Source organism: Myotis lucifugus, unplaced genomic scaffold, assembly GCF_000147115.1.
Source record: "Myotis lucifugus unplaced genomic scaffold, Myoluc2.0 scaffold_8, whole genome shotgun sequence".
NCBI classification, from domain to species: Eukaryota; Metazoa; Chordata; class Mammalia; order Chiroptera; family Vespertilionidae; genus Myotis; species Myotis lucifugus.
The window spans coordinates 4,112,385-4,125,868 of NW_005871056.1; the positions used below are offsets into that span (position 1 = coordinate 4,112,385).

The 13,484-nt window shown below is 39.3% G+C and overlaps 1 protein-coding gene and 1 long non-coding RNA gene across 4 annotated transcripts in view; one reads left to right on the forward strand and one right to left on the reverse strand.

The window, feature by feature from the left end:
- Positions 1-13,447, reverse strand: part of LOC106695846 — a 35,440-nt gene extending 21,993 nt beyond the window's left edge. The window contains exon 1 of one of the 2 annotated variants that reach the window (XR_002827973.1): positions 13,370-13,447. This is a non-coding gene — a long non-coding RNA (uncharacterized LOC106695846). The remainder of the gene's footprint in view (positions 1-13,369) is intronic. The other variant, XR_002827974.1, reaches the window with a different exon arrangement.
- Positions 1-13,484, forward strand: part of ATP2C1 (ATPase secretory pathway Ca2+ transporting 1) — a 120,533-nt gene that overhangs the window by 9,142 nt on the left and 97,907 nt on the right. The gene's annotated exons all lie outside the window — the stretch shown is intronic.

Consider the following 13,484-nt stretch of genomic DNA (forward strand, 5'->3'; position numbering starts at 1 on the left):
CCCTGAAACTTAAACTTCTTTAGTTTCCAAGAAAATTTAGCTCTGGAGGAAAGGTATAACAAGACAAAACACCGGTGTTACACTCTAATATGCAAGAGTCTATGCCATAGGGCGGCTTCAGAAATAATGGTGTATGGGGTCCTATTCTGAGCAGCTGGAGCTCCCAACCTCATTGAAGGAAGTAGAGGATGATCTTTCCGTGTATTTCATTCTGTAGGAAGTAGCACTGTGGAGATGAGGATGTTCTGGTACTGCTAAAACTGAAAGGTTGCTCAACCCTCATTCTTATTTGCAAAAGATTTATTATTTGCAGTGGGATTATTTGCTAATACAGCCGATCTGAAAACTCCTGCATGGGTCTAATTAATATTAAATACATCATTTACTGTCCTTCCAAGCAAGCCACTTAGCACACATAGAAAAAGAGCACGTTATTGCTGTTAGAGGCTGCACAGTAGAAAAACTCTAGCAGCACTAAAGGAAGTCTTTAAGAATTCATTAAGATGTAATCAAGCTTTTGAAAACTCATCTGTTATTTGCAATTATAATATAGTTACTGTAAGTTGTCTCTGGATAAAATCTCCTATGTGTAGGATTTCTTTACTGAATTTTGCTCATTGGTAATGTATTCAAATTCCCAGCTTTCTCATGTATGTCCTCTTCTTAGAAACTCTTGACTCCTCTTCCTTTGTTTTATGACTAACTGTCCTAAAATATAAGGAGTCCTTATAATTGTATCCTGTACCATTGACCCTATTATAATATTTACCACTAAACTTGACTATGGCCTGTAAGTACATCTCAAAACAAATAAAGCATATTATAGTAGTATTTTGGTCTTATATAATGAGTATAGTTTATAATCAAATTGTTTAAAGTGATTACATATTATAAAACCCTATTTCACTAGTGTTGACAAACTACCCTTTTTTTTTTCTGTCCCCAACATATAATTTCTGTATAATGAACTTAAGTTTTTTGTTGCTTCTGAAATGTTACACAGCTTTTTTTTTCTTCTTTCGTTTTTTAAGGGATGAAACTATTTCTATTAGGAATACACTGTTTCAAGAGAATGGCATTTTCTACTTATGAAGCTTTATCGGCCCCCCAACCCCCTTACATCTGACTGGTGCTGTGAAAGCCTAATACACCTGCTCAAAGAAGCATTGTTCCAGAGGTCCTGACCTGGAATAAGAAAACAAAGGCTGACTTCATAGCTGGGAACACAACTGTAACTCCACTGCCACTGCACTGCCCTCTAACTTTTGTTCTCTCTACCAGGGCTATGCTAATGTAATACACAGTTACTTAAGAGGGGAGAAATATGATCTCTTTATGCTTTTAATGTTCTTTCCCCGGTCTTTTAAAATACCGGTTTTAGGCCAACAGGTAATCACTCAGAGAAGTTCAAAGCCCTATATGATTTAAGAATGCTGGAGATTTAAAATGCCAATACAGGGTGAGGCAAAAGTGGGTTTAGAGTTGTGAATACGTGAAACAGAGTTTATTCTTGGATTATTATTTATTAATCATGGTATTATTTTCCATATGAACAACTGCAAACCCAATTTTGTCCCATCCTGTGTACGCTCTCATTCTGTTCTTTAGAGTTGAGGTCTATTAAAACTATTTTTAGATCAAAATATGTTTGGATCAAAGTTTTATGTTTCTTGTAAATCAGTGCTCAAACTTTAGCATGCATTGGAATCGCCCGAAGGCTAAACTTCCAGTATACCTTGGAGATAATTGCAGGTTTGTTTCCAGAGCACTGCAATAAAGCACGTCATAATTCTCTTTTGTTGAGGGAGGGTCTTGCCTTCAATTATTAAAAAACACAAAATCTAGAGAGCACACTGGAGTGAAGTGCAGTAAATCGAGAAATGCCTGTACAGGTACAGGCCCAACTCCCAGAGTTGCTCATTTTATAGATCTGAGGTGGGGCCCCAGAATTTGCATTTCTAAAAGGTTCTCTGGTGGTAAGGACCACAGTTTGAGAATCACTGATGTAGATCATTTGATGAAGCATATTTTCAAATTCAAAGCTGACAAATTCAAGCTGACAGGGGTTGCCATTTCTTCTCAAGAACTGCATGTATACCACTTATACGATAGAGAGTGGTTGCTTTAGCCAGGGGGATAGATAGTGATGATAATTTGCAGCTTCAAAAGCTCTTCTTAATTATTTTTTTAGTGAACACATTTTGTTAATTAGATTCCACATATGAGTGAGATTATGTGATACTTGTTTTTCTCTGACTGGCTTTTTTTGCTTAGTATAATACTTACCTGGTCCTTCCATGATGTTACAAAGGGTAAGAGATTCTTCTTTTGTACTGCTGCATAGTATTCTGTGGTGTAAATGTACCAGAGCTTTTTTATTCATTCATTTACTGATGGACACTTGGGCTGTTTCCAGATCTTAGCTATTGTAGATTGCACTGCTATGAATATAGGGGTGCATATATTCTTTCTGATTGATGTTTCAGGTTTCTTAGGATATATTCCTAGAAGTGGGAACACTGGGTCTAATGGGAGTTCCATATTTAATTTTTTTAGGAAACTTCATACTGTTTTCCATAATGGCTACACCAGTCTGCATTCCCACCAGCAGTATACTAAGGTTCCCTTTTCTCCACATCCTTGCCAGCACTGGTCATTTGTTGATTTGTTGATGGTAGCCATTTTGACAGGTGTGAGGTGATACCTCATTGTTGTTTTGATTTGCATCTCTCTGATAATTAGTGACTTTGAGCATTTTTTCATGTCTCTTGGCCATCTGTATGTCCTTTTTGGAGAAGTGTCTATTTAGGTTTTTTGCCCATTTTTTAAATTGGATTGTTTGTCTTTCCTTTGTTAAGTTGTATGAGTTCCTTATATATTTTGGATATTAACCTTTTACCAGATGTATCATTGCCAAATATGTGCTCCCATACAGTGGGCTCCCTTTTCACTTTGTTGATGGTTTCTTTTGCTGTGCAAAAGCTTTTTATTTTGATATAGTCCCATTTATTTTCTCCTTAGTTTCCTTTGCCCTAGGGCAGTGGTCGGCAAATTCATTAGTCAACAGAGCAAAATGTCAACAGTACGATTGAAATTTCTTTTGAGAGCCAAATTTTTTAAACTTAAACTATATAGGTAGGTACATTGTTATTAATTAGGGTACTCCTAAGGCTTAGGAAGAGCCACACTCAAGGGGCCAAAGAGCCGCATGTGGCTCGCGAGCCGCAGTTTGCCGACCACAGCCCTAGGAGATGTCTCTGGGAACATACTGTTACGAGAGATATCTGAGATTTTGCTATGGTTTCTTCTGGGATTTTCATGGTTTCACGACTTACATTTAAATCTTTTATCTATTTTGAGCTGACTTTTGTGTATGGTGTAAATTGGTGGTCTAGCTTTATTTTTTTTGCAAGTATCTGTCCAATTTTCTCAACACCATTTATTGAAGAGACTGTCTTGACTCCATTGTATGCTCTTGCTTCCTTTGTCAAATATTGAGCGTAATAGCTTGGGTCAATTTCTGAGGTCTCTGTTCTGTTCCATTGATCTATATGCCTCCGGTGTCAGTACCAGGCTGTTTTGAGTACAGTGGCTTTGTAGTATAACTTGATATTTGGTATTATGATCCCTCCAACTTTGTTCTTCTTTCTCCAGATTGCTGCAGCTGTTCAGGGTTTTTTGTTTTTGTTGTGTTTTTTTTTGTTTTTGGTTCCATATAAATTTTTGAAGGATTTGTTCTAGATCTGTGAAATATGCCATTGGTATTTTAATAGGGATTGCACTGAATCTATAGATTGCTTTGGCAGTATGGAGATTTTAATGAACCAATCCATGAACACAGTATATTCTTCCAATTGTTTATATCTCCCTCTATCTCTTTTTTCAACGTCCAGTAGTTTTCCCAGCATAAGTCTTTAACTCCTTAGTTAAGTTTATTCCTAAGTATCTTAATTTTTTTGTTGTTGTTGCGCTGGTAAATTGAATTTTTGTTTTTAGTTTCTGTATCTGAGAATTCATTATTGGTGTATAAAAATGCTATCAATTTCTGGCTGTTAGTTTTGTATCCTGCTACATTATTGACTTTGTTTATTAAATCTAGTTTTTTGGTGGAGTCTTTAGGGTTTTCTATGTACAATATCATGTCATTTGTGAATAATGAGAGTTTTACTTCCTCCTTTCCAATTTGGATGCCTTTTATGTTTTCTTTTTGTCTGATCACTGTGGTAGGACTTCCAGTACTACGTTGAATAAAAGTGATAAAAACAGACATCCCTGTCTTGTTCCTGTTCTTAGGGGAAATGGTTTTAGTTTTTGCCCATTGAGTATGATGTTGGCTGTAGGTTTGCATATATGGACTTTCTTATGTTGAGATATGATCCCTTTATTCCTTACTTTGCTGAGCGTTTTTCTAAAAAATGGGTGTTGAATTTTGTCAAATGCTTTTTCTGCAGCTATTGATATGATCATGTGATGTTTATCTTTCAGTTTATGTGATGTGTCTTGTTTATTGATTTGGAAATATTGTACCAGCCTTGTATACCTAGAATAAATCCCACTGGCTCATGGTATATGATCTTTTTAATATGGTATATTGCTGGATCTGATTTGCTAATTTTTGTTGAGTATTTTAGCATCTATGTTCATCAGGAATATTGGCCTGTAATTCTCTTTATAGTGTCTTTATCTGGTTTTGGAATTAGGATAATGCTGGCCTCCAAAAAAGAGTTTGGAAGTGTTCCTTCCTCTTGAACTTTTTGGAATAGTTTCAGGAGGAGATGTATTAGTTCTTCTTTGAATGTTTGGTAAAACTCCCCTCTGAAGCTCTCTGGACCAGGGCTTTTGTTTGCCGGAAATTTTTTGCTTGCTGCTTCAATTTCATCAGTTGTTGTTGGACTATTTAGGTTTTCTGCTTCTTCCTGATACAGTTTTGGAAGATAGTATTTTTAATGTCTTCTTTTGTAGCTGTTTACTTATTAAACTGATATGGCAACTGAGAATTTTAATTGTTGATTCAAATTATGGAATATAGAAAAGGTATAAAGGTTGTTATGTCCTCCATATTATCTAAAGCCATTTTCAGTTCTTAGTTTTAAAAATAAAAATCTCAACTTTTTTCCTTCTCCATACTCTGGTTAATATGTAAATGTAATTATAAAGACTCACAACAACAACAAAATTTACCACTAATATTGTTTTAGTGGCTTCTAGACACTCAGAACATGTGTTTAATGCATATTTTCTTTATTTCTCAATAACATGTTAATGAACATGTCTGTTACCTATTAAATAATCTCTTTAAAATGCCCATTTTTGATTATTTACTCATAAGATTACATTCCCTTTTTAGAAATAATTTTCAATTCTCAGAAGATAAACCCATGGGATTCTAGAACAGCTTTTGCTTGGAATGTGATTTCCCCAGTGATGGTGTCCAAAGGTTAAATAAGAACAAGTGAATAGATGTAGACAATGAACAAGGATGTTTTAAAATCAAGTCCTTATTAATACATTCTTGAATGCCATTAAATGAGCGATGAGGCAGATATCCCAGGCTCAGGAATTAATGGCTACCAAGGTTACAGGGTGCTCCATTGAGTTGAAAGATGCTAGAATTTAATAAAAGAAAATGATAAACTACAAAAGGTAACTTATATTTTTTAATGGGTCACTTTTACATATTTTTAATGGGTCATTGTGGAAGCATTAAAAAAATTAGAGCCAATAGGGATATTTGACTCTGGTATTTGACATTGAATAGTGAATAGTGAGAAATTCTTGTGCAGGAGCTTCACCTGTGTGAATTTCAGCTTGGTCAGCTATAAAATGCAATTAAGATCTAGTCTGTTTATCTCACATTATGATGATTAAATTTAATTATGTACATGGAAGTGTTATGTCAACTAAAAAGCCCTGAACAAATGTGTAGTTTTGGTGGCTGTTCAGTGAAAATTGATTCTCATTTCCCTAAAAGCAATTTAAATTCTTAAATCAAATCTGCAATGTTGGCATCTTTACTTTTCCAAGGTTAAAATGAGCAATTTAATAATTTAAACCATGTTAGACTACATGTAGACTTTTTTTAATGTCATAGATTTTTTTTAACTGCTCTAACTCAGAGAATAGAAATAAGTTGATGTGCAAACCTTAAAACTATAGTTTCATCAAGCTTGTTGAAAAAATGACTATGTCATACTTTAGGAAGGTGTAAACTTAATTTTATTTGAGTAATTTCATAGTAGAATCTATCACCAAGTAATCGTTAGTTGAAGAATTAAACAAGAAAAAGCCTGACACCAGATCATACAACTCCATAAGAAAGTAAAAATTCTAAAATCTCACTGATTAGTTTTCAAGAATAAATGCAGTTACATAATTTAAAAATACTACTAATTGGTAATAAGAAAGACTTGTCAAAGGGGCTACTGAAATCAGCCATTTTTTAAAACTTTATAAGCTAACTAGAGGCCTGGTGCATGAAATTCATGCACTTGAGGGGGGTCCCTCAGCCCGGCCTGCGCCCTTAGGGGACTGGGCCTAAACTGGCAGTTGGACATCTTTAGGGCTGCTGCGGAGGCGGGAGAGGCTCTTGCCACCATCGCTGAACTTGCCAGCCATGAGCCTGGCTTCTGGCTGAGTGGTGCACCCCCTTCGGGAGTGCACTGACCACCAGGGGGCAGCTCCTGTGTTGAGTATCTGCCCCCTGGTGCTCAGTGCGTGTCATAACAACCGGTCATTCTGCCACTTGGTCGATTTGCATATTAGCCTTTTATTATATAGGATAAGGAAATCACTGAAAAAAGGTTCCCTTGTGTTCAGTCTTTTTGACTTACATCTTATTCTGTAACCTCCCATTGACTCTGCCTTCAGCATTTTAAATATTTTATTTAACATTTTATCAGCTGAATGTCATATTATATTGAATTTTAATTTTTATAGAAGCCAAAGTATCAACCAACATTTTAATCTATTTATCTAAATTATTATTTTTCTCATTAAGACTATCAATTAGATGCTTTTAGCTGCAAGTAACAGAAAGTATAATTCATTTATTATCGCACATTAATGTGATAGGACAGGCTCCAGGGTTGATTTGTTAGCTTAATTATGTGTTAAAGGGCTTGGCTTCCTCTCATTACTAGTATATCATCCTTGGTATTGGCTATTCCCTGAGGAGGGGGAGAGAGGGTAATAAGTGGCTGCAGCACTTCCAAACATTCAGAATTATTGGGAAGTCTTATTAAATCATGGATTGCTGAATGCAACCCTCAGAATTTGATTCAGTAGGTCTGGTGGAATCTACGAATTTGCATTTCTAGTAAGTTCCCAAGTGATACTGATGCTGCTGGTATTGGGGCCACACGTTGAGAAACACTCACTTGAATGATCCTGGAGGGGAATGGATACTTGAGGAATCATTGGTAACGTTCATTACCCGACGTACTTTGTCATTTGGAATATAACAGAGTTCCTTTTATTCTCCTTATAGGGCCTAATGACCATTTCAAGTTTGTCAGCTTCCTGTTAAACATTCCAGAGTGGGACACTGTTCACTTAGAATACCAATATTTCTAGTAATTGATGTAGCAGTTTCTTAGAAAATAGTTTTGAACTCAACTGTTTGAAATGGGGAATGGTTGGGCTGGTTCAAGCCCCAAATTTGCATCTGAGTTTGTTTCTGGATTATTGAAAGCTTTTTTTTTCTTTCCAGAATCCTCCTTTCCTAATCCCCCAAACATATATTTGGCACATTAAATTACTTTTAATATCTTCTGAAATAGGCTAAACAATGCCTTTTAAAACCAAGAAAGCAAAAATAAAGTTGCCTGAAGGTATATTGTAAATCTTAATTACTTTTCCACCTGATCTATATTTGTAGTGATGGAGTTTCTGATCTAAAGGTTTCTGTGCTGTGGATCTCCCTCACTAATTTATTACCATAATGATATTTTTTGTGTTTTTTTTTTTCTCATTTGTTCTCACAATAGGAAGCACAGAAGAGAGAAAATTTCTGCAGGGGGGCCGGAAGGACATGGGACAATTTAGGCAAAGATGCAAACTTTGCAAAAAAATTTGACTTTTAGAAATGGTGGGGTAGAAAACTTCAGTGAAAAATGTATCACTTTGGAGGTCTGAGGAAATGCAACTATTTCCAATAGTCTTTCAGACACCAATGTGCCACAGAGTAAAGAAAAATCGAAAATGTTTCCGATGTGAAATTGAAAACACATTTAAATGGAAGGAGGAGGTCTGGACTGTTACTGCAAACACAGCAGGGGGGCAGAAGACATGATATGGAATCTGTTCAATAATTTCAACTTTTTGTGAAATCCAATCCACCAGCAAGACTCAAATTTAGTAGAAGATACTGGTCAGTGGCAATTTAATTTATTTGGCTATTCTAAGGCCTGTTGCTTATATATAGTCTTCTGGCTGTCTTGTCCAAGAATTGAGTAGATTCCTTGATCCCTAAGGTAATAACTGATGACTGTGCTGAAAACTACAATGCTTTTGATTTTGTCAGGCATTGATATGCATTCCATTAAAATCCAAAGCACAAGCTTAGCTAAAATTTCCTACATACATAGCAGCAGCCACCTCAACATTATCGTTTAATTTCAAATGGTTACCTGGGTTTACAATCTAGGTGTGAAATTTCATCTGATCTGGGCAGTGCTCAATATTTAATACATCTTAAAATGATTAGTGTTTATTCCTGTTCAGTTCAAGCTGTCCTAGTTAACTCCTTTGTAGTTTGGAGATGTGAATTCATTTTAAACCTTTGAAAACTTCTTGGTTTTTCTTGCTTTGCAGGAAAGTAGAAGCTCATGTTTTAGCTTTACCGTAGGAAGCAAATAGCAAAGTCAAAGGTGGGATTATGTTTATTCATTCAACAGCAATTATTTATTTATGATGGCCATTTTCCAGATTACTCATTTATTCAATAGATTTGTATTACATACTAGAGGCCTGGTGCACGAAATTCATGCACGGGAGGGAGGGGTGTCCCTCAGCCTGGCCTGCACCCTCTCGCAAACTGGGACCCCTTGGGTAGGGTCCCTAGGCCTAGCTGGTGATCAGGGCCTGTTGGGCTTTCCTTCCCTTGGCTGTCGGCAGCTCGCCCTGCTTCTGCCACTGCTTACCATCTGTGCAGCGCTGCCCCCCCACCCCCTGCCACTGGTCGCCTCCCTCTGCGGGTAACAGGCGTGGGGTGTGATCGCTTGGTTGGCCTGGGCCTCCTTCTGCGGGGCGATCACTGGCCGGCCCCACCCACCCGCTGCAGCACCGCCAGCCGGGTAGCCTGGGGTGATTGATTGCAGAGCCCCCTCATTGATCACCCTGCAGAGGGTGGCCTGGACCTCCCTCTGTAGGGCGATCATGGGGCGAGGGCGGGGCCCCCCAACCAATAGCATCGCACCCGCCTTGGCTGGCCTGGCGCCAGTGCGTGTCATAGTGTGGTCATCCAGAAGGTCGTCTGGACGGTCGTTCTGTGGTTCGGTCGATTTGCATATTATGCTTTTATTATTATAGATTATTACAGACAAGTGTTTTGGGGCCAGAGATAAATGATGCTAGTTTTAAAACTAGACAGAATGATTGCCCTATAGAGGGAGGCCCATGCCACTCTCTACAGGGCGATCACTGGCCAGCCCCGCCCACCTGTTACAGCACCACCGGCCAGGTAGCCTGGGCCTCCCTCTTTGGGGTGACTGATCATGGAGCCCCCCCATTGATCGCCCCACAGAGGGTAGCCTGGGCCCCCCTCTGTAAGGGATCATGGGACGATGGCGGGGCCCCTTGACCATTTCATTTCATCTTAAAATGTTTTTAAATGAAAACATTTTTATCTCAAAAAATCTTGGGGTGTATGTAATATGCTATGACTATTTCCCATGGAAATAACAAAGTCCAGAGTTGACTCTTGGACATAAGACTCACACTCACTTTGCTTTTTCCTTTCCTTTCTTATCCTCACCTGCGCTCCCATCTACCCTCATCTGCAACCCAGGATCAGTAGCACATACCAAAGATCCCAAATATCACTGCAGGCTCAGAACCCAGTGAATGGAGAAACTGAATCATTCTTGAAATGAACTTCTTTAAAAATAAAAATTAAAAGAGTACACTTTAAATTCTCTAATTTCTTCTGCTCAGTTTCATCAAATATTAGAATGCTAGCAAGTGTTGAAGTTATGGAATATTGTAGGCTGATAAAATATTTGGAAAATATTTGGATATCAATGTATGTTAAAAACAACCAAACACAGGTATCTCATTTTTTAGTCCATTTGATTTTTTTTTCTTGCTCCCAGTTTTTATTCTACCAAGCAGATTTATAGCAATTCTGCAGGTGGTAGTTAGACACTCATTTCATATACTTCTTGTAATAAGACTGTATTTCCCTAAACTTGACCCTTAGCATGTCTTTTATTCTATGAGAAGAAAAATACTTGTTCTGTTGGAGTAGGTTAGCTTAAATAAGTAGTGTTGTATCTTTACATGCTTTTAAAATATCAAACTTTAAAAAATGACAACTTCTTTTCCATCAGCTAGGTAAAATTCCTTAACTATTAACCATGATACTTAAAACAATGTTAAAAGATTTTTGAAATACGACTCTGAGAAATGATTTAAATATAACCTTTTTGAAGTTAATTTTTAAATCCTAAGGGGCCACATATTCCTTTATTTTCCAAGTTTATAAAAAACGCTGGCAGCCCTGGCCAGGTAGTTCAGTTAGTTGGAGTGCTGTCCCAATTCCCCAAGGTTGTAGGTTCAATCTCTGTGTGGAACAACAAATTGATGTTTCTCTCTCTCCCTTCCTCTACCTCTAAAAAAAAAAATAAAATAAAAAAATACTAGCTATCAAATTTGATAGAAAAACAAGATGCCTCATATCCTTTGTATAAGGCAGAGCATAAATAAAAGTACAATATCATGTTTGTTCTTCAATCTTCCCTATTTGTAATATTTCCCCCAAGCAGAGATGCCTGACAAACTGCTCCTCTTTTGCTCATATTTGACCATTTTTTGCATCAAATATATTTACTTTGGTAGGCTAAATATTCAGAATAAAGTGAGAGCAGACAAGACTTTTAAAGCATTGATTTCTAAAGAGGCAACTTAAACAAAATACATTTCTTTGCCATCAATCTCATTCTAGCTAGCTAACAGTCCATGCTTTTGCTTGCTTCCCTGTATGATACTCTTATACTTTTGTAGTGCTTTTAATTTACAACATGACTCACAGGCCATACAAAATTAACTTAAAAATTAGCCTGCTATATTTGGTCAAACATTTAATTAACTCACCCCTAATGCCTTGGCAGGGCCAGACCAAATGATTTCAAGGGCCTTATATGGCCAGCAGGCCGGACAATCCCCACCCCTGGAATAGAGGATCACTCTGCAGAAATATGTTAAGGCTCAAGGATCAGCTAAGTGGCTGAACCAGTTACCTTTAAGGTTTTTGCTGCTTCCAGGTCTAGGACTTTGTGAGATGATTGACAGTGGATTAAGAGTGAAGTATGTAGCAGTTTTTCTGGACAAAGGTGGTTTTATCCATTTTTTTTTTTTGGCTTAGCCATAGGAACAATGGCGTTCACAAGTTAGGCAATCAAAAGTAAAATTCCAGTGTAAGCTACTTTAGGTATCAGTCATGGGGTAATACATCTGTGGGAGAGTTAATTATGAATGCAGGGCTAATGCCGGGATATTGTAGTAGACAACAGATAATTCTGAAAGGGTGCCTTAGGTAAAATGTTTGCGCTAACTAAAGCAATCCAATAGCAAATTCTGTAGTGAAATGACCCTCTATTTTGTAAGATCATGCAAATATCAAATAATGTCTATATTACGTACATTTCCTACTTTAGAAGCTTTATGTCTTTAATGCAGTGCTGTAGTGTTAAGGTTCAACAAGTATAGTAACTAATAATCATTAAAAACTGATTACAACATTGAGCAAGTAGCACACGCATTGTACAAAATCGTAGGCTTATAAACAACAGATGAGACAAAAATTTTGCAAGCCAAAGGTGGGGCATAGAGAGTAACTCTTGAGACTAGAAAATCGATTTCATTCTGATGTTTATGGTGTCACTTTTGAAACTTAAAGTGACCTTGCTGAATAAAACCTCAATGTTTGCTGAAAGAAAAGTAAATGTAGAAAGCTGTCCAGGATTTTTGACCATAGACGAATACCACTTACTTGGGACAAAGCCAAGGAAAAAAGAGCCAACCCCTTTATTTGGACACTGAACATGTGGTCAGAGAGCACATTGGCATATGTTACGGGCCTGAGATAAGGGCTAAAAAAAAAAATTTTTTTTTTCTTTTTTTGGTAATCCTCACCCGATCCGTTCATTTGTAGAGAGTGGAAAGGAGGGAGAGAATAATGGATGTGAGGGAGACACATGGATTGGTTCCCTCCCCGCAGGCCCCAGGCCTGGGGGGAGCGGAGCCGGGGGGGGGGGGGGGCAGGATGAATCCTGCAACCCAGATTTGTGCCTTTGACCTAGAAATCTAACCCGCGACCCTTCGGTGTGCCGGGCGGCACTCTAACTACTGAGCAACACCGGCTAGGGCAGGGCCAACATTTTTCCCCCGGGTGTAAGTGTTGACAGAGAAAAACGCCTCTAGCATGGAAGGGAGGGGTTTGGCGGAGGCGCTCCAGCTCAGCAGGTGCAGCCCTGCCCTCTAGTGGCTCTGGGTGCGAGAGGACTTCGTTTCCGTTTCCCGTGTCTGGCTCGCCAAGGCTTAACTAGAAATCGCTCATTGGGAGCCCAGGGTAGGTGCTGGGAAAGTGAACAAGGTTCAAGGGGCAAAAGAAATAGCCAGCAGCCGGTCATGCCCGTTCTTCAGCTTCCATCCCTGGACTCCCGGTTTCTAGTTGTTTCCACCTCTTGGGTTCCACACACTCGAAACGAAGGAGAAAGGCTGAATCCTTCCTTGAGCTCTTTGAGGCTGACCTCTCTGTCCTCTCATTACTCACGGACCCCCTGGTCGGGACAGAGCTTTGGGAAATCGCCCCTCAATGACCAGCTCCCCAAGTTAGAGCAAAGCAAGCCCAACGGGGGGTCTGCAAGTGAGGGTGAGGTCCCAGTAAGAGCCCCGGGGACTCCCCGCGCTCGCCCCTTCCGTCCGCGGTCCTCGCGTCGCCTGCGGAGACTGTGACCACCACCCCGACGGTCGGCGCCTCTGTCGAGGGCGCTCCAACACGTCGGGGACGACCATGACCGCGCCTGCCCGCCCGCCCCAAACTCAGGGCTGCCTCCTGGGAATGCGTGGCCCCCCAGTGGGTGCGTAGAAACGGGGGGGGGCACCGTCGCGGAGGGTCCGCGAGAACGCACGGGGGCCGCGCGCACTCTACCGGACTGACTGCTCCGCACCCAACCAGAACCCACTCGGCGCGGGCAGCTCTGTCTTCACTTCACTTCCGCTGTCCGCCGGTGCGTGCAGAGTGCGCGTGCGCGCGCGCCTCTGGC